At 43.6% G+C, this 24,536-nt stretch overlaps 2 protein-coding genes across 2 annotated transcripts in view; one reads left to right on the top strand and one right to left on the bottom strand.

Moving 5' to 3' along the window:
• The window catches only part of TRAPPC3L (trafficking protein particle complex subunit 3L), a 113,246-nt gene that overhangs the window by 77,668 nt on the left and 11,042 nt on the right, over positions 1–24,536 (top strand). The window lies entirely within an intron of this gene.
• The window catches only part of CALHM5 (calcium homeostasis modulator family member 5), a 50,666-nt gene that overhangs the window by 20,713 nt on the left and 5,417 nt on the right, over positions 1–24,536 (bottom strand).

The raw sequence follows: 24,536 nt of genomic DNA, 5'->3' as shown, positions 1-24,536 counted from the left end.
ACAGGTACGTGATTGTGCCTGTCCGTGCCATTCTGCCGACGTAAATGTACATGAGGAGGTCGGGAAGTGGTTAACAGGGGCGTCTAAAACCAATTTTTGATGCAATACTTTGCATGTGGCTCTTTGCTGCGCTTCAATTACAGTATTTGAGGGGTTGCATTGTTGTGTTGTGCCTAAGGCCCAAGTTTTCTGCCCCTGTTTAAAAGGGGCGTCTAATAACAATTTTTGATGCAATACTTTGCATGTGGCTTTTTGCTGCGCTTCAATTACAGTATCTGTGAGGGGTTGCAGTGTTGTGTTGTGCCTAAGGCCCAAGTTTTCTGCCCCTGTTTAAAAGGGGCGTCTAATAACAATTTTTGATGCAATACTTTGCATGTGGCTCTTTGCTGCGCTCCAATTACAGTATCTGAGGGGTTGCAGTGTTGTGTTGTGCCTAAGGCCCAAGTTTTCTGCCCCTGTTCTAGTACTTTTCTTTGATTCTTTTCTAATTTGAGTTCATTCTAGCTTTCTCCTACGTTATCATAGTGTCATGTTTATTTTCCTGTACTAAATAGTCATCATTGTCAATGTAAACACCACAAATCTAGATTTGTTCTTTTAGGCAGCATTGATATAATAAGAAGACACACATTGTTGAGTATCCAAAAATATTTATTGTATCACACTTAAAATGTGTAATTTTCATTTTTCAAAAAATTCTTAATAGAATTTGTTTAATTTTTTTTGTCAATAAATATATTTTTGCTTTTAAATACTTGTCTACATCTATATTTTTTTTAATTTTTTTTTAATTTTTTTTTAAACCCTCCCCAGCACATCAATAAGATTCTTGAGGTTTTGGTCCACCTTTCGGTTGTTCTTTATGATCTTCTCGAGGGCGATGTTTGTGTCCTCTATTTCTGCCCTGCAGGACATGATCTCCCCAATTAGCACCTGGGCACTGTAGGTGTCTAATCCGCCCCCACTAGCTCGAACACCTCCTGAAATTTGGGAAAAAAATGTATTAAAATTATGCAGGCCTACATGTATTACTTGAAGCTGTGCTGTATGACACTGACCTGATGTGGTGGCATTTTCCACTTCCTGCACATCCGGCGAGGGTGGGGCTTGGCTTTGTGTGGGGTTGGTCGGCTCCACTGCTGCAGCTTGATTGCGGCCTATGAGATTGTAAAAAAAGGGATAGATGAATCAAAAAGATTAGAGGCCTGAAAGATGAATATCAATCATTCTTTTTAACCACTAGCCGACCAGCCACCGTCATTATACAGCGGCAGGCCGGCTCTCCTGGGCGAGAGCCCGTAGCTACACATCCTCTCTTCGAGCGGGCTCTAGGGGCGCGTGTGCGCCGCCGGAGGCGCGTGCGCGCGCCCCCCGCTCGCCCCCGACTCCCGTGCGTGTGCCCGGCGGGCTCGATTGCCGCAGGGCACCCGCGATTGCTCGTTACAGAGCGGGGATCGGGAGCTGTGTGTGTAAACACACAGCTCTCGGTCCTGTTAGCAGGGGAAATGCTGATCTTCTGTTCATACAATGTATGAACAGAGGATCAGTGTTTCCCCTAGTGAGGCCACCCCCCCCCACAGTAAGATAACACACAGGGACATACTTAACCCCTTCCCCGCCCCCTAGTGTTAACCCCTTCACTGCCAGTGGCATTTTTATAGTAATCCAATGCATTTTTATAGCACTGATCGCTATAAAAATGCCAATGGTCCCAAAAATGTGTCAAAAGTGTCCGCCATAATGTCACAGTACCGAAAAAAAAACGCTGATCACCGCCATTACTAGTAAAAAAAATATATTAATAAAAATGCCATAAAAATACCCCCTATTTTGTAAACGCTATAACTTTTGCGCAAACCAATCAATAAACGCTTATTGCGATTTTTTTTTTACGAAAAATATGTAGAAGAATACCGAGCGGTCTTGTTGAATTTAAAGGAATCCTCAATTGGGTCGATTACAATCTCAGACCATGCCCCAGTCAGTTGTCTTATTGACTGGGGAGTAGCAGGACCTAGAGAATGGAATTGGAAGCTCGACAAGACCCTAATTAAGGACCCAGAATATGAGGAGAAGATAGGGCAGGAAATAGAGATATTTTTTGATACGAACAGGGACGATGGAACATCCCCACTTTGTAAGTGGGAAGCACATAAGTGCTACCTAAGGGGAATACTGATTTCATTGGGGGCCCAGAGGAAGAGAAAACTAGGAGTAAAGATAGATACCTTACTAAGAGAAATTAAAACAGTGCACATAAGAAAGTGCAGAAAATAGGAAAGGAGGAAAGACTGATGTCCCTTCGGGAGAAACTAAATTTATTATTGATGGACAATGCGAAAGCTCAGTTGAATAGATGTAGAAGGGCTTACTATGAATTCGGCAACAAACCTAGCAAGATGCTTGCGAATGCACTGAGAGAGTCTAGAGCTAGAAAACATATAGAGAAAATAAAAACACAGGGAGATAACTTAGTGTGCCCTTCACATTTAATAGCAAATGCATTCAGAGAGTACTACGGAGATCTGTACCAACTGACTAATCAACCTCAGGTAGAGAAAGTACACAACAGAGAAGTGAGAGTAAAAGAATATCTAATGAAGTCAGAAATGCCTAAAATACCAGATGAAAAGATAGAGAGCATGGAAGGTCCGATCACAGCAAAGGAATGTCAGGAAGTAATAAAGGAAATGAAACCAGGTAAATCACCAGGGCCAGATGGTTATACGCTCCGGTACTACAAAACTTTTCAAGATAAACTAATACCGAAATTCTTAGAGGCCTTTAATTCATTGAAAGAAGGATACCCGATGAGAAGAGAAACATTAGGGGCACACATAGCTGTCATCCCCAAGGAAGGGAAAGATCCAACAGTCTGTGCGAGCTATCGACCGATATCATTGTTGAACATAGACTTAAAAATATTCTCAAAGATAATTGCCAACAGACTAGCACCCAATATCCCATCCCTCGTACATCCAGATCAGGTGGGCTTTGTACCTGGAAGAGAAGGAAGGGAGAATACTCAAAGAGTGTTAATTACCATTCACTTGGCCCAAGTCCACCATAAACCAATAGCATTTATTTCGACTGACGCGGAGAAAGCCTTCGATAGGGTGGACTGGGGCTTCCTGAATGCTACACTAAAGTACATAGGGTTGGGTGTAGGCATGCAGAATTGGATTGCAAGCCTCTACTCTTGCCCGTCGGCAAGGGTAAAGGTAAATGAAGTACTATCTGACCCATTTCCAATCCAGAACGGGACTAGACAAGGCTGCCCGCTCTCCCCGATTATATTTATTTTAACACTGGAGCCACTATTGAGGACAATTCGATCAAATGCAGACATAAGGGGATATCAGGTTAAAGGAGCGGAATATAAAGTTGCTGCTTTCGCAGACGATCTCTTGTTCTCAATAGTGGCCCCAGAATTATCACTGCCACCTTTGATGAGAGAGATAAGGGAATACGGAGCCCTCTCTAATTTCAAAGTAAACTACACCAAGTCAGAGGCAATGGGGATAGAAGTAAACAAACAAGCAAAGGACCAGTTAACAGCAAACTTTCCCTTTAAATGGTCGGAATCGCACATACTCTATCTAGGGACAAAAATATAAAAAAATTTAAATAGAATCTTTAAATTGAATTTTGCCCCGCTGACGAGGCAAATCAAATCTGACTTCATTAGATGGGAAAAAGAGACGTACTCATGGTTCGGGAGAATCAGTATCTTAAAAATGAATGTGCTACCAAGACTACTCTATCTATTCCAAACCCTACCGGTAAAGATTCCCCCGAGTTACTTAAGGGATTTAAGATCTAGGTTCGTGCAGTTTGTATGGGCAGGGAAAAAGGCGAGAATACGTAGGGAAATATTAACGTTACCCAAGGAGAGGGGAGGAGTGGGCTTCCCTGACCCAGTGGGATACCACGAAGCAGCACATATGGCAAGAGTGGTCGAGTGGTGTACACGGGAGAAGCATAAACCCTGGATTCATATAGAGCAAATGATTACAAATAACCTATTGGAAGGTATGGTGTGGATACAAGAAGTAGATATACCAGGGGAAGTAAAGAAACATCCAACAATAGGGGCCACCTTGCGAGTAATGAAAAAATTATTCAGGAAAACGAAATTCTCAGTCCTCCCAAGTCCACTTACTCCGGTTTTGGGGAACCCGAAATTTCAGCTAGGGATAGAAGATACATACTTTAAGACGCTAAAACGGTTAGGCTGGAGTAGAGTAATACACTTTGAGGGGGAGACCCAAAGGGCTGGAAGGGATGAAAGGGAGGAACCACCAACAAATGAACTCGACCCGATGAGACAAAATCAACTAAAAACGGCTATCAGAGCAATGAACCCAAAAGGGAAACCGCTTAGAGATCTCTCAGGTTATGAGGAAATATGTGTATGTGAAAATATTGCGCAAGCTTGTAATGAAAAAAGGTGAAAAGGTGGGCAGCCAACACACAAAAAGTATTTGTAAAGATAATATGTAAAGAAAAGTGTAGCGCCAATATAACTCAGCTCCACTTAGGTAGGAACCCAAAAGGAGAGAGAAAATGTAAAATTGGAAATGATCCAAATGTGTACTTAACACCGTGAGGTGTGGTGACAATTATGTGTAATTGAGAATTTTATAAAATCCCAAAAATAAATAAATAAATTTATAAGATGGGAATAAACACCTAAGAGGCAAAATATATATATATATTGGCAGTGGATGGCATAGACCTCTGTATACACCCCAGTAGAAGTCCTTATAGCGACGAAACCGGTAGGGTACACAGGTCATACCGCCATCACCTGCATTATCTGTGGATATATTTTCTGTCTGTTCATTGGATTGGAAAGTTTTTTGGTTTGCTGCATGGTTTCTTTGGATTTTTGGATTTATTTGATTTTTTGTTGGATTTTTGATTTTTATTGCTGAACATTGTTTGAAAATCTTGTTCAAAGTGTTGTTTTTATCCAGAGTGCTCACCTTTTAAGTGACACAAGTTTGAAGTTTTCATTAAAACTGTAACTTTTTTACACTATGTGGAGCCCTTTTTTTGTTTTTTCACATACTCTGTTGTGATCAACTACTGATTCCATCACCTGCCTTTTTTGGAGAACACCTGCGTCCTTTTGTCTGTGAGTATAATCTTGCACCAACCACTATCCGGAGACTACATAAGGCTAGAGAGGCCTTGAGAGAACAACATCGCAAGGGTAACCAGAGAGGGCAATCGGCCCGTACAAGCTTTGGAGACCCACCCATCGTAAGATGAGCAGTGGGTCATCGTGTTCTGGTAAGAGTACCCAGTTATTTCTTCTCTCGCAAAAGTCTGATTGAAGTGTGTTGCTGAGGATATACATCGCATTTATACAATCAAAAGGACCATATATATGTATTATTCCCAACAGGGGATCGGACTATATATAATTTATGTGGATTTAATATCATCCCAAATGATTTAAGATGTTTCCCCAAAAGGACTTGTTTTGAACCTATAGCTCACCTGCCTTTGCAGGTTAATTGCTTTAGTGTGTGTTTATTTGAGTGTATTGATACCTCTCTCCAAAGTTCCTAACAGGACTTAACTGGCAACAGGTGTATGTTGATCCTCTGGGGTTCACACTAATATTCACACAGGAATACTTGTCTCACAGACATTTTTGCCTCTTAGGTGTTTATTCCCATCTTATAAGTTTATTTATTTATTTTTGGGATTTTATAAAATTCTCAATTACACATAATTGTCACCACACCTCACGGTGTTAAGTACACATTTGGATCATTTCCAATTTTACATTTTCTCTCTCCTTTTGGGTTCCTACCTAAGTGGAGCTGAGTTATATTGGCGGTACACTTTTCTTTACATATGAGGAAATCTGCCTAAAGGGGGAAGAGATAAGACATGGCCTCTCATTGATGTATAGCCTATGGGTGGACGAGGCAGCACCGAGTGACTTACCGTTCATAAGAGCTTGGGAAAGAGAGTTGGAGGTTGTCTTCTCGGAGAATCAGAGAACAAATTTTTTTAATTTCACACATAAAGCATCTCTGGCCACCAGATACCAAGAGGGAGGTTACAAAATCTTAATCAGATGGTACAAAACCCCAGTAGTGTTAAACCGGATATTCCCGGATGTGTCAGATAGATGTTGGCGATGCGGTAGGGAAAAGGGAAATATGTTACATATTTTCTGGACATGTGCAAAGTTGGGGGACTTCTGGAAAATGGTTAGAGACACGTTCAAGGATATTGTGGAGGTGGACTTGGGAGGCAATCCCGCCACGTATCTACTGTTGGACTTAACAGTCTCCGTGGTCAGGTTCAAAAAGTCTCTGTTAAGACATTTATTAGTTGCAGCTAGGGCGTGTATCCCAATCCTGTGGAAAAGTACAAATATCCCAAATAAACAGCAATGGCTAGGTAGAATCTCGGAAATTCAACAAATGGAAAAGCTCACCATGGGCATAAGAGAACAAGAAGATGGGTACAGATTGATATGGAATCCCTACATAAGATACAGAGAAGGAGAGCCTTGAGGGGGAGGAGTAGAGGGAGGAGACGGCGGAGATGGCGGGAGACCGCGGGAGTGACATGGATGTTTTTTTTTTTTTTTTGGGGTTCTGTTTTTTTTGGGGGGGGAGGTGAGGGAAGGGTGGAAGGGGGGTGTATAAGGGAAGATCTGGAAATGGGTAGGTGAGGTATAGGTTGGGGTTATCCATAACAGGTAGTGGTTAAGTGTAACAGTATAAAAATAGAAATTCTGTTGTAGTTATGAAGTCTGTATAAGCAGTGGTACGAGTATATGGATACCCGAAATGTATTTTTGTGTTGTAATAATAACAAGATAATGCTCATGGATTATTATGGAAAATGAAAAAACTTTAAAATAAAGAATTAAAAAAAAAAGAATACGTATCGGCCTAAACTAAGGAAAAAAATGTTTTTTTATATATTTTTGGGGGATATTTATTACAGCAAAAAGTAAAAAATATTCATTTTTTTCAAAATTGTCGCTCTATTTTTGTTTATAGCGCAAGAAATTAAAACCGCAGAGGTGATCAAATACCACCAAAAGAAAGCTCTATTTGTGGGAAAAAAAGGACGCCAATTTTGTTTTGGAGCCACGTCGCACGACCGCGCAATTGTCAGTTAAAGCGTCGCAGTCCCGAATCGCAAAAAGTGCTCTGGTCTTTGACCAGCAATATGGTCCGGGGGTTAAGTGGTTAAAAAGCGTTTTTTACAATCCTTCTAAGCTTAACACAGGATTTAATCCATTACCAAAGCTGCTGCATTTCTCTATCTTTGGCCAAGTTTCCTACATGGAAAAACAACAAGTATACACTGGATCACCTCTGTGTGACACCCTAACTAGGTTGTTCTTGTGACCAACACTCGGTGCCGATCCTGACCTCCCTGGGGCCGAAGCAAAATGACATGGCACATTAAAAATGAGAAGCGGGGGGCGCTGACGACAGTGACATGTCACATTAAAGAAAGTTGAGAAGTGGGGGGAAGGGGTGTTCTGCTGTCGGAAATGACATCTTACATTAAATTAAGAAGCAAGGGGTGCTGACTTCTTGCCTCTTCTCCCATGCAGCCAGCGAGTTGAGAAGCGGGGTGAGGGGGCAAAAATTACTTCTTACCAGACGGGCCTCTAGTTATTTGGGGGGCCCTTCGCAGCTTTGCGGGGCCCTAAGCAAATTGCATAGTGAGCCTATAGGGCGGATCGGCCATGCAAACCATTGTGCTACCGAGTCCATATGTGTAATCAACTGCTGTGCTGAGCATACTCTCCTTTTACTGTATATTGACTTAAGTTGGATTATTTAAATCTAGTTAATAACACATCTACATTAAATAAAAAAATGGTCTCACATAAAAAGATCTTAAATAGAATGACCAACCAATTATTATGCCCACAAACATGAACCTTGAGACATCTATTCTTGAACTGTATATATACACAACCTGCAATAAAAAGCACAAATGCCGCAAAATAATAAAAACAAATATTCAGAGTACACATGAAAATTACTTACGTCTTCTGAGGACTCTTCGAATTCTCTCCAGCTGCTCTGGCTCTCGGATTTTTAAATCGGACCATCTCTTGCGCAACTGCTCCCTGGACCTCTGCACCCCGAATTTTGCATGGATAGTCCTCCGTACCTTATCCATGATCTGGGCCTTGAGTTTATTGGGGTTCTTGTAAGGCCCTTTTTTGCCGTTGTAGTCCTCCTTTTTTAGAAAAGCCACCATCTTAACCATCTCGTCGAAGCTCATGTTGGTGGCTTTGTACCTCCTGCTCCTCCTGGTGTGTGCCTGGCCTCTCTCCTGCCTGGTTGCAGCTTGCTGTGTCTCCTCCATCATGTCTTCAGACTCTTCACCATCTTGCATTGACCAACTAAAAAGGGGTGTGGCAATCACTAGAACGATCGTCATGCAGAGCTTCTCACATGCGCAGTGTATAAAGGGATATTGCGTGAATGAGAACGTCGTTCACAGGTGGTAGAAAACGTCGGAAAACTGATCGTGCAATACGACGATACGAAACTTGATTTTTGGACTTTATGATCAGTGGATGAGTTTGTGGGTTAGATATGGGGAGAAAGCTAAAGCTTGGCTGACATTAGTTTTTTTTGCTAAATTTTTACTTGCAGAAATAATGGAGGCCTTCAGAGAACAGGAGTTCTTGACAGAATTTGTTCAAAGGGGGCCCCGGATGACATGGTTCAGATTCTACGTAACAAACCTACAGTCCTTGTCTTGTTTGCACTGCCTGTATACTGCTGTTCAAAGAATATAGGGCCAAAGGGTCTTGTCAGGGCCGATCCTCCCTATAGGCGCACTATGCAAGCCGCTTAGGGCCGCGCAAAGCTGCAACGGGCCCCCCAAATTACTAGAGGCCCCGCCTGGTGAGAAGTCATTTTCGCACCCTCACCCTGCTTCTAAACTCGCTGGCTGGCCTGAGTCATTTACGACAGCAGAACACCCCCTCCCCCCGCTTCTCAACTTTCTTTAATGTGACATGTCACTGTCATCAGAGCCCCCCCCCGATTCTCATTTTTAATGTGCCATGTCATTTTGCTTAGGGCCCCAGGGAGGTCAGGGTCGGCACTGGGTCTTGTAATGACCTGGGGGGAGTGGTGGCGGGGAAATTCATGCTATTTTTATACATATTGCAGGGACCAAACATTACATTAAAGCCGCAAGCAGTATTAAATTACTTTTTTCTGAGAGTAATCTCATGTTGTGCAGGGATATTTCTAAACACGTGCCACTACTATAGACACCCAGCAGGTACCATATTTAAAGGAATTTTTGATTTTTTTTCACTTTAAGTATCAATAAAATCGCTGCTCCAGAAAAAACTACAGTTTTTAAAAAAAATTTTTTCCATTGATACATGTTCTCTGGGGCAAGACCCGGGTTCTCAAAGACGTTTTCCAACAATAACTTGAATATTGGGCTTTAAACTGAGCACTTTTGAATTCGAACGTTCGAGTCCCATAGACTTCAATGGGGTTCTAAATGTTCGCGCGAACGGTCGGTCTGTTCGAACGTTCTGGTGCGAACCGAACGCGGGTATGTTCGGCTCATCCCTAGTCATGAAAATAAAGAAAACTCTTTGAATGAGAAGGTATGTCCAAACTTTTGGTCTGTACTGTATATTGAGTTTATTACAACTGCTAGTCCACTGCCATCAAATATTTCAAGTAATCATAAATAAAAGCAAATCTTGATGCATACTTTTATCATTGACATGCATATAACAAGAAATTGTAAGATGGCATTCACACGTGAGCGTCACATTTTTGACAGTTTTTTTCTGGCGTTTTTTCAGGTGTTTGTTTGGGAGTTTTTTAACCCTTTATGTACAGAGTTTTTAAAGCGGTTTTTAGCTTTGGTGTTTTTTTAGCCAATGGAAAAATATATTATCTGTTTCATAATTGGCTTTCAGCTTTTCATCCACTCTTATTTATTGTTTATTATTATTTATTTATTTATAATTTTTTAACTTTTTCTGTAAGGTTATGGTTGGGGGTTAATTTTTTTATTTTGTTAGGTTAGGATTAGGGGTTAATATTAGTGTTAGGGTTTAGTATTAGGATTAGGGGTTAATGTTAGGGATTATATTAGGGTTAGGAGTTAAAGTGGATTTCCACCCAAAAGTGGAAGCTCCGCTTATCTGCCTCCTCCCCCCTCTCCGTTTTCAAATCTGGCAGGTACCCATCCCTACTTCCGAGAGCGAGATCACTGGGATGTTCGCCCCTCTCTTCCGTCCCCCGCCACTGGGCCATTCATGAAGCGCAGTGCTATTCGCGCATGCGCAGCAGTGAACTATGAATGGCAGCAGCAGCACCCGAGAGTCAATGGAAACATCAGCTGGGGTGCCAAATTGCTGGTTTCCAGGACAGGTGTCCTAATATTAAAAATCAGCAGCTACAGTATGTGTAGCTGCTGACTTTTAATTCTTTGCTGGGGGGGGGGGGGGTGGGCAGAACTCTGCTTTAATATTAGGAGTCAATATTAGGTTTAGGGTTTGTTTTTTATTTATTTTTATTATTATTTTTATTTATTTATTTAATAATTGTTTTTAAGAAAAAAAACTATTGGAAACACGACAAAACACGTTTACAAGCGTTTACATCAAGGTCCATTGAGGTTGCACGGGCGCCACCCCCTCTCCACAGCCACCCCCTCTATGAATAATGAATAGATTCATGCATTGCATAAATCTATCCATGGCCGCCACCACCCCCTGTTCAGACATCCAGCCCCTTTTCTTATGCCAGCGCCTGAATTAGAGCGGCGGGGGTATATTTTTGAAGTACCTGATTAGAGCCATAGGCTCTAATAGTCTTCAAAAAAATTAAACTCTGAGCCTAAAGCATTGCGCTCGAAGTCCACCCAGGTGTGTTAGAAAAGCAAATGAATATTCGCTTTTCTAGCACTGAACCACCTCTCCACCAATCAGGAAGTGCGAGTCTGTTACCCATCACCTGATTGGCTGAAAGGACAGGCGCTGCTATTGGATGCCTATCAGGAGGAGAGGAGGAGACACAGGGAGGACACAGCTCGCCACTGTCTGACCCACTGCACGGTTCCACAGCTCACTGCCATCACCTTCTGCCTAACCCATCACCGAGATAGGGTAAGTGCCAGGCAGATGGCGAGCGGATGGGGGGGTCACAGTGGCAACTTTTTATGGGCACATTGGCGGCATTTGATGGGCACAGTGACAGCATTTGATGGCACAGTGGCTGCAATTGATGGGCACAGTGGCTGCATTTGATGGGCACAGTGAGGCTGCAATTGATGGGCACAGTGAGGCTGCAATTGATGGATTTTTTTTTCAGTATTTTTAAGAATTTTTCAGTTTGTTTTGTGTCCCCCAAAATTTTGAGCACCAGCCACCATTGGTTTACATGCATTTCTATGGAACAAAAAACACACCGATCTCCCGATTTGAGCTACAAAAAAAAGCTCCAGAACTTTTTTGAGCTTCATATCAGTTGTAGTGGAGATGTAAACCATCTCCATAGAGAATAATTGATTTTTTTTCTCCCCCAGCATTTTGGAGCTTTGAGCTTCAAGCTTCAAACCTCTGAGGTCTCAATAGGGCCTGACTCTTCCAGCACAAATACATACTGGATTCATTATAACAAGTCAGAAACCAGTTTATCAAGCTTTCTTCTATGAGGATCTCATGTCACTTTCTTGTAAACCCAATTTTAATATGTATCAAAACCATTTCACAGAATATATACTGTTCTTTATTGGTTGCGGTATTGTCATTCGTCACTAATTAGGCTGTATAATTTATTATGGCATAATTTTACAGTTGTTGGGACAGTGTTTCCAGATTCATGGAAATATCATACATATATGATTTTTAGGACACAGCATCTGATGATGTTGCTAATTTGACATTTATTATTGGATAATCCCATAATATCCTAACTGTTGAGACATCTCTGCCTTGTAACTGCATTGTTACCTGAAAGTTGATCTTAGATTTCCTGACTGGGGTGTGGGTTGTGTATCATTGGTTTTACACTCCCTTTCTTTGGGTGGGACACTTTAGGGCTCAGGATTTTTAAGCAGAACTGCCTTGTGGGAGAGAATAAACATACCGTATTTATCGGCGTATACCGCGCACTTTTTTGCCCTGAAAATCAGGGCAAAATCGTGGGTGCGCGGTATACGCCGATACCAGCTTTCCCACACCGAGTTTGAATACTGCGCCGACATATACTGAGCGCAGTACACTCGGGTATAGTTGGGCAGTCTCGGCTCCTTCCGCGCTCACGTCCTGGACGTACAGGACGTCAGCGCGAGAGTTGCCGAGCTTGCCCGACAATACACGAGTGTACTGCGCTCTGTATATGTCGGCGCAGTATTCAAACTCGGCGCGGGAAACGAGCGGGGAGTACGCGAGGACGCCGGACCCGACGAAGAGGACACCCGAAGTCGCAGACGGACGCCGGACCCGACGAAGAGGACACCCGAAGCCGCAGACGGACGCCGGACCCGATGAAGTGGACACCCGAAGCCGCAGAAGGACGCCGACCCAACGAGGCCGCCGATGGACGCCGCGCAAGACACCAAAACTGTAAGTACAAAAAAAAATTTTTCCACAGGATTCGGGGCAACTTTAGTGGTGCGCGGTATACACGGGAGCGCGCTATACCGCGATAAATACGGTAAGTCTAGTGGCAGATAACATGAAACACGATGAAAGAGTTTAGGTGTTCCATTAGTCATTGTGTAAAGATCAAACTCCTAACTAAATGCTATGATGGTAATTGGGTTGGTCATTTTAATAGTATATCTGACAGCATAGGCGTGCACACTGGGTGTGCCGGATGTGCCTGGGCACATCTTAATCACCCCATACTTTGTGCGCAAGGAAAATAAAAAACAGCATTTTAGCTTGCACATGATTGGATAATAAAATCATCAGAGCTTCCCCTCATTTCAGATCTACCCTTCGGATTTACAGCGACTGCACTTCCAAGTGCACTTTCAGTGCAATTTCAAGTGCACTTTGCACTTGTAGTTTGCACTTGTAGTGCAAAGTGGATTTGCCTTTTCGTAAATATTTATTCTTCTCTCCCTCTACTGAGATACTGATGTTATGCTGCACCATTCTCCTCCAGCCAGCATGGGTGGAGCCAAGTCTATAGACTTCTATATAGAGCACTGAGAATCCTGGGAGTTGCAGTTTGAGACGGTAGCCACATTAAGCAGCTTGTGGGTGTGGCAAAATTGTGTTAACAGTGGGAGCTGCTTAAAGCTTATCATAAGGGATCAGAAGTATTTTTTTATAGAGTGCCATATGTATGTAATGTACAGAATAAAGGGCTCATGAGTGGGTAATGCACAGAGCGCAGGGGAAAGAAATGTGTAATGTACAAAGTGCAGAGGCCAGGATTGCACAATGCACACGTGCAGATGTCAGGAATACACAATGTACGACATTTTGATATAGATGGATAGAAGATTCAACGTGACAGATACAATAGTGATCTGTGTCTATCGAACCTGCGGTTGAATGTGCCTAACCTAACTCTTTTAGTCCAAGATTATTCGACATTATAGAGAAATGAAGATTCGACGAAGCAGCTAAAAACATTTGATTGCAGCAAGCGGAAATTATGGTCAAATGCTCCGCCCATAGGCTATAGAAGAATTCTAATATTGTTTGACTAGTAATAATAATTAAAGCGTAGTGAAAAAAATTTATATATAATAATATATTAATGGGGGCTCTCAAAAAATTAATAATACAAAAACATTTGATTATTTAGTGATAAACACCAGCCTGCCCACACCATCTGAATTGCTAAAAATGGTGTGTGAACCTATAGAATTTTTTTTTTTTGAACGAATAGAATAAATGAATGAATGATAGAGTGCACTAATAACATGTAAACCACGGGTAATTGTTGTGAAACAAATGTGAACACAACTGTGTAAACCCAATTATTATATTGACTCTATACCCAACTGAATGGGACTAGAACCATAAAGTGATGCTGCTTGGAAAGCAATAGCCAAAACAAAACAGAACAGAACCAGTCCTAATAAAGTCCTTAAAAGGAAATTTGTGCATAAACACAATAATAGTGACAATCTTGGTGGTGGTTTTCTTGAAAAACATCCATTGAGGGAACCAATCCAAAACTTAAAGCGGGAGTTCACCCATTTGGAAAAAAAAAAAATTTCTCCCTTTAGCTTCCTGCTCTAGGGGAATCGGCTATTTGTATTAAAATATGATCCGTACTTACCCGTTTTCGAGATGCATCTTCTTCCGTCGCTTCCAGGTATGGGTCTTCGGGAGCGGGCGTTCCTTCTTGGTTGACAGTCTTCCGAGAGGCTTCCGACGGTCTCATCCATCGCGTCACTCGTAGCCGAAAGAAGCCGAACGTCGGTGCGGCTCTATACTGCGCCTGCGCACCGACGTTCGGCTTCTTTCGGAAAATCGTGACGCGATGGATGCGACCGTCGGAAGCCTGTCAATCAAGAAGGAACGCCCATTCCCGAAGCCCATACCCGGAAGCAACGGAGAGGATGCATCTCGTAAACGGGTAAGTACTGCACATATTTTAAAATAAATAGCCGATTCCCCTAGTAAAAACGAGCAGGAATCTAAGGGGGAAAAGTGCCCTCTAAGGGTGAACCCCCGCTTTAAAGTGACTTGCTACATTCACCTTCACCACAGTTGCAAACAATAAACGACACCCAAAAAGTGCTCAAGGTAAGGATGGCAGCTTACCAGAACACATTGACCCTTTTAATTAAAAAAAGAGGTGTAATGTGCTTGTTGTTATAATGGATGATGGCAGATAGAGGGAATTGATGCAGACGAGATCAGAAATTCTCATACACTGGCCTCTTTTTTAATTAAAAGGGTCAATGTGTTCTGGTAAGCTGCCATCCTTACCTTGAGCACTTTTTGGGTGTCGTTTATTGTTTGCAACTGTGGTGAAGGTGAATGTAGCAAGTCACTTTAAGTTTTGGATTGGTTCCCTCAATGGATGTTTTTCAAGAAAACCACCACCAAGATTGTCACTATTATTGTGTTTATGCACAAATTTCCTTTTAAGGACTTTATTAGGACTGGTTCAGTTCTGTTTTGTTTTGGCTAGCGTAGCTTCACCCTAAAGTGGAACTTCTGCTCATCAGAACCCTCCCCCCCTCCGGTGTCACATTTGGCACCTTTCAGGGGGGGAGGGGGGTGCAGATACCTGTCTAAGACAGGTATTTGCACCCACTTCCGGGAACACTCTGCGGGGACATGCGGGTAGTGCGTCACTCCCCCCCCCCCCCCCATTGTGTTCTGGGAAACACACAGCTCCCAGAACACAGCAGGGGACCAGTCAGAATGGCGCAGCGTGTCTTACGCATGCGCAGTAGGGGATCAGGCAGTGAAGTCGCAATGCTTCACTTCCTGATTCCCTCACCAAGGATGGTGGTGGGGGGCAGCAGAGAGACGAGTAATTGCTCGTCTTCTGCTGCCGACATCGCTGGACTCCAGGACAAGTAAGCGTCCATTTATTAAAAGTCAGCAGCTGCAGTATTTGTAGCTGCTGGCTTTTAATATTTTTTTTATGGTGGAGCTCCGCTTTAAATATTATTATTAGTCAAACAACATTAGAATTATACTATAGATTGTACGATCATGGCATCGTACAGTTTAGCTGCTTCGTCAAAACTTTTTAGAACACCTGACATACACCTTAAGCCTTCAATTGACAGATTCAATCTTAATTAATTCGGATTTTAGGACGAATTAATTTTTAATAAAACAAAATAATTAAAAATGAATTTCGGGAGTAACTAAATTAATAAATTTTTCGGACGAAACCAAAATTCCGAAACAAAATATTTCATTGTGCACATGTCTAGTTAGGTGCACCAATGCTCTTAAAGGGCCCCAACAATAGCCCTCGGAAGAACACCTCAAATTGTCTAGAACGAGCATTACCACCATAAATGTACTCTAGCAATAAAGCTCCAGCTCTCAGCAGATTAAACTTCAATACTGCTCACTGCTGCACTTGAGGTGGCCTTTCTACTGTATATGCTGATCTGGATGCCAAATGTCAACTTATGCCTAGTCCTAATGCTGGGTACACATGGAATTTTTTTTGTCAACCCAGCGGGATGAACGAAAAGAAACGTACAGGGCACCGTACTAACACATCCAATGTTAGTGCTGCCATCTCTGAGTATTTGTGTTCTGACAGGGAAACTGCCCAGAACACAGTGATCAGCGTTTGGCTGCGAGTGCTGATTGAATGCTGGAATTTAAGCATGCTCGTTCGACAGAAGCAGGTCATGAGACTGACTTCTGTCAGATGAGGAGGAGCTGTACACTGCCAAACCAACCGTTTTCGGCCTGTGAGTACCCAGCATTACTGATAATCACTTTGTATGCTAAATTGTGTTATTATCATTTTTAATCCATTATGCTTGTCTAGTTACCAACCATACTGGTTGACAATATATTGAATTTGCCTTTACTGCCTGGTTTGGTGCCTGTTGATATAGCACTACTACTGTGTACTATTGCTTTCAGTAATTTCCTGTGTTAATGTATGTTTGTACACTCAGCCTGGTGTGTCAGAGGGGCTGAGGTTCTTTAGAAGGTGGAGGCAAAGAACAGAGGACCCATCCTATGGCTTTAGACATCTAGATATTTACTCAATTGTCCAATCAAAACAAATATATATATATAATGGTGGTAGGTAAATATCTGCTAAAAGTTCATAGTAGAGAACCTCAAAACATGCATTTTCCTCTGGAAAATCTGAAGACCTTTCTAGATATGAGTTCAGGGCAAAACTGGGTGGGATGTGTGCGGGAAGTAAATAGGGGGTCATTCTTTCCTAACACAAACTTATTTTAAAACATTTACACCTAAAAAGCAAAGTTTTGTTGTGGTTTTGGAAGTCCAACAACATTAGAGTTAATGAGATTTTGCAAAAAGACAAAACAATAGTATTTATTTGTTACCATGAAAATAATGTTAGTTTTTTTTTAATGCTTTATTTTTTATTGAGTGACATTATTAATGCAGGCTGTAAAGCAATATAACCTCTAGACACTGTCATAGCTATGACTATTCTAAAGTATTTTCCCTTAGGCCATTGAAAGATAAGAGCAGCTACGGTACTCCATAACTCAGGTGTAATCATAATAAAATATTAGCATCTCTAATTATAGTTTAATAATTGGTCTATTACATGTTTAACCCTTTTGCTGCAACTGACGTAATGACAATATGTTGGTAGCAGGGTTTTACACACACTCCCAGTGGCCAGTGTGTGTATACAGAGCTTTTTTTCTCAGAAAATAGGTGCAGGAACTCAACCACGACCCCATTCAGACTTCCCAAACAGTAGAAGGGTCTTAAAGGGGCATTAAATACCAGGATTACATTACATACACAGTGCAGAGTTCAGGGGGTTACACACAGAGTGCAGAGCTGTCACTTGTAAACACAGAAACCAGACTTCTGTGTTTACAAGTGATTGTGGTGAGCAGGCACCAAAGGGTCTGAGCCAGAGGTGGTGGAACTCAGTTCCACCAAGTTCCCCCTGAAAAAAAGCCCTGTGTGTATATCTGGCAAACCGATTGCTAACTGGATGGAAGTTTCTACACAACCCCTGTAACCCCCATCCCAAAAGCCATGGGTGTGTTTTGGACTGCTGTGGCAGGTTCTGCCAGGTAAAAGGTAGGGAGCCCAAAGAATGTCCGTCCGCTCTCCTCCCCTTCTTGCTGATTCAAAAGCAATATGCAAAACGTTAATCTTTCGGGTCTCCCTTTCTTTGGCTTGGAAATAATCAAATGCACTGTGATCTGCACTGCATTAGATTCATTGGAGGGCAATGACCCCTGGTGTATCATTAAAGTGAGCATGTCACCAAAACATTATCACACTTTTTGTCCTTTATGTGATGAAAAGAAAAGAAAGCATAGTTAAAAAAAGCTAAAAAATAATTACAATTCAAAAGCACTTAAAATCCCCCCCCCCCCCCAAAAAAAAATCCACCTCCACCCCCACATACTGTACATGCACATACATATGATACATATGTAAGTTCATGCATCAGGGGTGCCTATGCACAAAAACTTCCACTGCGCTACACGTTACATATCACCACGCAAGCAAAAGTGAGAGCCTTTACAACAATACAATACAATAATACAACACAATAATACAATACAACAATATTAATGCAATGGTTTAGGAAATCCTAAACCATTGCATTAATATTGTTTTATTGTATTGTATTGTTGTATTGTATTATTGCATTGTTTTGAAATACCACTGTTTTATTCTCTAGGGCAGCCTTTCTCAACTAGGGTGCCACGTACTGTGGCATCCTGGTAGAGAAAAGCTATCAGATGAGACCAAACTCCCGATTCCCAGCCAAACTGTATTTCATCAGTGAAGGAGCTTGGTCAGCCAGCGAATGCACTCAGCAAAGTGAAAGCAAAGGGAGAAGTGTGTGCTATGCTCTCTGCCTCCCCCTACAGTACCCAGCTGTGAGTGAAGGTACTGTACTGCAACTTTTTAAGTGTATACAGTAAAACCTTGGTTTGCGAGCATAGTTTGTTTCAGAAACATGCTTGTAATCCAAAGCACTTGTATATCAAAGCATTTTTTTACAGGGTATAAAAGAGGCACCTCTAAGTGTAGCAATAAGTTGCTAAATGTTGTACCTTCATTAAATGTAACCATATTGCTACACTTAGAGGCTCCTCTCTTCTTTTTTATACTCAGTTATAACATTACACTACTCTTATATCAAGACATCGCTTGTATAGCAAGGCAAAAATGTATTAAAACATTTTGCTTGTCTTGCAAAACGCTCTTAAACCAAGTTACTTTTAAACCAAGGTTTTACTGTATATAGTTTAGGCTGTGTATATTCGTGTGTGTACATGTACATGTGTTTGCATGTGTATGTTTGTGTGTATACATGTGTTTGTATGTGTGTGTGTGTACATGTGTTTGTGTGTGCTTTATTTTGTGTATATGTGTGTGTGTTTGTTTTTATATGTTTCTATGTGTGTGTTTTTTATGTCTGTGTGTATGCATGTATGTATATTACATTAAATACTGACCCCTATTCCTGTACTATCAGAACTGCTTTTTTTAGGGCTTGTTCGTAATAGTAGAAATGACTGCCATTCCTCTGAAAAGCAATCCAGGCTCGGATCGCTTTTTCAGAGGCATAAAGAGGCAATATGTTGCTTCCTCACCACCTGTTTTAACTCTCTAAATGCAGCATCACCACACTGCAACCTCATGCAATACACAGTTGGGGGGGTGGTTGCAGTGCAGCCCCATTCATCTGGGGGTATATTTCCAGCCGTGGCCACTGCATGTGTACACCCCCAGTTGTTGCCTCTGCAGCTAAAGGTGGAGCAGTTGGGGGTGGTAAAAAACGGCTCAACCACCCCCCTCCCCCCCAAAACCTCACATGTGACCAAACCCTTGGTAAAAAAAAACAAAAAAACAACAGCTCAATCACATGCTTTTACCGCCCTTGGATCACATGTGTACGGCTGCGTGTAGAGCAGTCCATTTATTTTAATGCAGGTAAAGAAGTCCCCATCCGTTTTTTTAAAAATTGTGCCACACCAAAAACACCCTGAGTTTACCAATGTGTGGGGTACCATTAAGAATTAATGGCACCCCTAATGAATGAATGAATGGATGAAAAATGTATATAGCGCAACAAATGCGAACCGAATCGCCTCAGGGTGCTTGGTATCCATTTCCTCCTATACGTTGCCTTCAGAATAGATGGGTTTTGATTTTTTTTCTGAAGGCCTGGTGATTCACTTCCGTTCGGATGCTGGTTGGTAAAGCGTTCCATAGTCTAGGTCCTTGCACGGCAAATCTTCGTTCTCTTTTGGACTTGTATCAGGCCTTAGGTATCTGGAGTAGATTTTGGTTGGTAGAACGGAGAACGCAATCGGGGTTGTGGGATTTTAATTTTTCACATAGATATTGGGGGGCACTGCCTTGTACACATTTGTGTGTTAGGCATAGTGCCTTAAACGTGATTCTGTCTTTTACTGGTAACCAGTGAAGGGATCTCAGGGAGGGAGATATTGATTCCCAGGTTTTTTTTACCTGTACAAGACGTGCCGCCATATTCTGGACAACTTGTAGACGAGCGATTTGGTACTTTGGGAGACCTAGGTAAAGTGCGTTTGCATAGTCGGGTCTGGAGTTGATTATTGTTCCCACCACGACTGCTATGTCTTTTTTTGGGATGAAGGGAGTGAGTCTGCGTAGAAGGCGCAGCAGATGGTGGGATCCGCTGACTACTGAACTTATTTGTGCATCCATTGTCATTTGGGAGTCAAAAGTGACTCTACTAAAGAGTAGAGCATTTGACTGCATGTCAGGAAAGAGCAAAATTTTCCGTGCGCTCTGGGAGGCGCAGTAATGTGAATCAGGCCTTAGACTGGAGTGCCTCAAGACTGATAATACTTTTCAAGTTGCTTATATAGCTGAGCGGAGAGCATCTCAAGTGATTGGGCGGCACTCTACCCCAAATTAAATTACTATGGGCCAAATTCTCAAAAGAGATACGCAGACTTAACTCCATTTTTCTAAATTTACACGGCGCGTATATTTGCGCACGATCGTCAAAACGACTTAAGCAAACATTTCCGTATTTTCAGCCGTACTTAAATTAGTTACACCTGCGCATTCCCGGGCGCAAATTACGCTAGGCTCGCCGCTGTTTTTGATAGGCAAAGATGCAAATGAGGGAGTTAGGGCGATTCTCAGAATTAAGTGTGTGTGCCGTATTTTCCGCCCTGTGCGCACCTGTTAGTTTTTCTGACTAAATTTCCACATTATAAAACCAGCCCTAATTTTACACATGCTGTGGAAGGGTTTGCTGAAGGTAGTGACTAGAGGTTAGAGCTCTAGTTGTGAAGGTTATTTGTTTAAAAATGCCAGGACCAGCGATGATTTTGACGGCACTTGCTGCCTTACAGGCACAAAGGAGGAGGAGGGCACAGAGGAGGAGGATGAGGGCACAGGCGCGAGTTTATCGTCCACGGCGTGATATTTGGCAAATGCCAGCTTATGAGGTGATTGGCAACTACCGTTTTGATAGGGAGGCCATCCTGGAGATCACCCAACTCCTTCATGAGGATCTAATCGCCCCAACCCTACGCCCTGACACCTCTTGAAAAAGTGATGGCAACCCTCCATTTTTTAGCGAGTGGCTCATTCCAGCGAGCATCTGGAGGTGTGGCTGGGATGGTGCAGTCAACCATGAGCAAATGTCTCCATCAGGTGGTCCCTGCCATACTGCGGCGCATGAGCAACCAGTTTGTCATGCCCACCCAGGAGGACCAGCGTGTGCAAGCCATGACAGACTTTTATAATATTGCTGGCTTTCCTAAGACCATCGGGGCGATAGACTGCACCCATGTGGCACTACAGCCCCCCCATGATACTGAGCACCTGTTCAGAAATAGGAAAGGCTGGCATTCGATAAATGTACAGGTTATCGTAGATGCACATGGCCTCATCTGGCACGTTTGTGCCAAGTTTCCCGGCTCGTGCCATGATAGTTACATCCTAAGGCAGACCAAGATCTACAGAGACTTTGAGATGAACGTTTATGGAGACAGCTGGCTGATTGGTGAGTGACATTGGTGTCAGGTATGCCCCCCCCATGATGCAGACATCACAAGGGGCACATGCATGACTAATATCCTCCTGTCTTTTCCCTTACAGGTGACTCAGGATATGCGTTGGGACCCCACCTGATGACCCCCTTTAGGAACCCCCAAACACCCGGAGAACGGAAATTCAATGAGGTGCACATCCAGACCCGGGCTATAGTAGAGCGGACTTTTGGCCTTCTAAAGTCAAGATTTAGATGCCTTGACAAGACTGGGGGTACACTATTGTATTCCCCAGACTTTGTATGCCAAATTATTGGGGCATGTTGCATCCTGCACAATTTTGCTTTAAGAAGGGGCATGCATGTGGAGATATGTCCTGACCTAACCCCCCACCCAGGCAATCCCCCCCCCCCCCCAAACCCCTCTACCCGGTCTGCTGAGGGCCAGGCAATAAGGAGACAACTGTCTGAAGGCATCTTTGCCCAGTAAATGGATCCTAATTATCTTTTTGTTTTTGCTTTGCCCAGAACAAATCACAGAGATTATGTGACCTTTAAATCTTTACTTTGCAAAATAAATGCACATTACTTATATGCCAATGAGAATGTTTTTTTTTTTGTTACAAAACGCACATTAATTATCTCACAATGAGAATGCATGAATGCACGTCACTGTGGTCCCTAGCACAGACACATCACATGCACATCGAATTGGATTAGATCCAAGTACCCCCCCCCCCCTTTGGTACTTGGGAGCAGTAACGCCCCGCCACGGCTCCAATTATGTCACTGTGCATTCATACACCATTCAGGAACCTAGGATGACTTCTCCCTGGTCCTGGGGATCCCTACTCCACCAAAACTGAGGGTGACACCCTTATGTTTTCAGGAATGCCACCCCCCACATTCACACATCATTCACACACATAAACCAAATCATAAGTACAGTGTAAAAAAAAATTAAAACAAAAAAAAAAAAGTACCCCTGCAAATTAAGGATGTTGCCGAGTGCTCCTTCTGGGCTGCCCACGGCCACGGGCACGGGCACGGGCACGGCCACGGCCGACTGGGGGATCTTCACGGGGGGGGGGGTCTGTGCAGGGGAGGGAGTATTTTCAGGGGGGGACTGTGCAGGGGAGGGAGTATTTTCAGGGGTGGGGGACTGTACAGGGGAGGAAGCAGCCTCCCCTGGTGTCTGTCCTCCTGCTGGCCTTCCCTCCAAGGCAACGGCTATCCTTGTCAGACAGGAAGTAATGTCAGCCGTATTGGCCTGCACAGCCCGGGTATTGGCCTGCACAGCCTGGGTGAGGGCAGTCACCTCCTGGGCCACACCTGTTGTGGCGTTCCTCAGGTCCCACAAACAGGTGATGACCCCCACGGAGTTGGTGGCCACGTCACCCAGTGACTCCCTCATTGCACCCAGGCTGCGCTCCACCTTGGTCATTGTTTTTTGTATTGCAGACAGACTGCGGGTCTGCCGGACATTGTCCCTCAACAGACTGACCGGCAGACGCACCAACCCCCCCCTGTTTTCCGGGGTCGGCCTCCTACTTGCCCCTGAGGCTTGTGGCCTTGGAGGAGGAGTTGGAGTGAGCCATGGGTGCTGCTGCATGTTGGAGGAAGGTTGGAAGGGGCGACCCATGATGGTGGCCTGACTGCTGGGCGCCTGTGGGGTTCCCTCAGGGGATGATTCAAAGGTCATATCTTGGCCCATCATTATTTCCTGCCCAATCAGAATATTGTCATCTTCCTCCCCCTCATCCTCCTCCCACTCAACATCCAAATTAGGGGAGTTGTGGGCACTCCCCTCCCATGGCGAATCCTGCCCTTCTTGGGACTCTGCATGAGCCTGTCTTGGGGGTGGTGCAGCAGCCTGCCCTGATGGGCCAGCAACCTCCTGACCTGATGGGCCAGCAACCTCCTGACCTGATGGGCCAGCCACCTCCTGGGCTGATTGGGCTGGCACCTCCTGGGCTGATGGGGCTGCCACCTCCTGGGCTGATGGGGCTGCCACCTCCTGGGCTGATGGGGCTGCCACCTCCTGGGCTGATGGGGCTGCCACCTCCTGGGCTGATGGGGCTGCAACCTCCTGGCCATCTGGGGAGGACACAAAACAATCACAGGTTGTTGGATCCACACACTTGGCACATCTTCCCTTCCCCCACCCACACATGCTAATCACCAGATAGAAATTCTAAAAAATTACCTGTCCTCATAAGAGGATCATTGTCAAAGCCAGGCAGGCCCACCACCTGCTGTGGGTGGAAACACTGGGCCACTGCCCATTCCTCCTCACTCATCCTGACTGGGCAGGGTCCCCCTCCTCCAGTGCCCCTGGTATGGGCATGCAGCGTTGCCAGCTTGTTCCGGGACACGCTCCTCAAGTCATTAATTTTTTTTTGAACTCCAGCGATGGTCCTGGTCTCCCCCCCCCCCGCCGCATTGATCCGATCGGTGATCTTTTGAAGGATCTCCTTCCTCCTGGCCGGGGTGGTGTTGTGGCTCTCAGGGCCATGGAGAAATCGCCCAAATTTAATGACGCCCTGAGCAAGTATATGCTTCTCTGCCGGTGTAAAATTTAGCTTCCTGCGCTTGGGAGCCATGACAGACAACACCCAGCAACAGGGAACTCACCCAAAAAACAAACAACAATACACACACACACCAAAGAAAATACAAACAAGCCAAAATAAAAAATAGACAGACAGCTACTATTAATTCGAAAACAAAAAGGAAAACAAAAAATATAAACACACCAAAAAAAAAACACTTATCAAAAACAAACAGGCAAACAATCAAAACAAAGAACAAATTAGCAAAAACAAACACCAACTATACCCTCCAACTCCACAA

Source organism: Rana temporaria, chromosome 4 (assembly GCF_905171775.1).
Source record: "Rana temporaria chromosome 4, aRanTem1.1, whole genome shotgun sequence".
Classification (NCBI taxonomy): Eukaryota; Metazoa; Chordata; class Amphibia; order Anura; family Ranidae; genus Rana; species Rana temporaria.
This window is presented reverse-complemented; position numbering and strand designations above follow the sequence as displayed.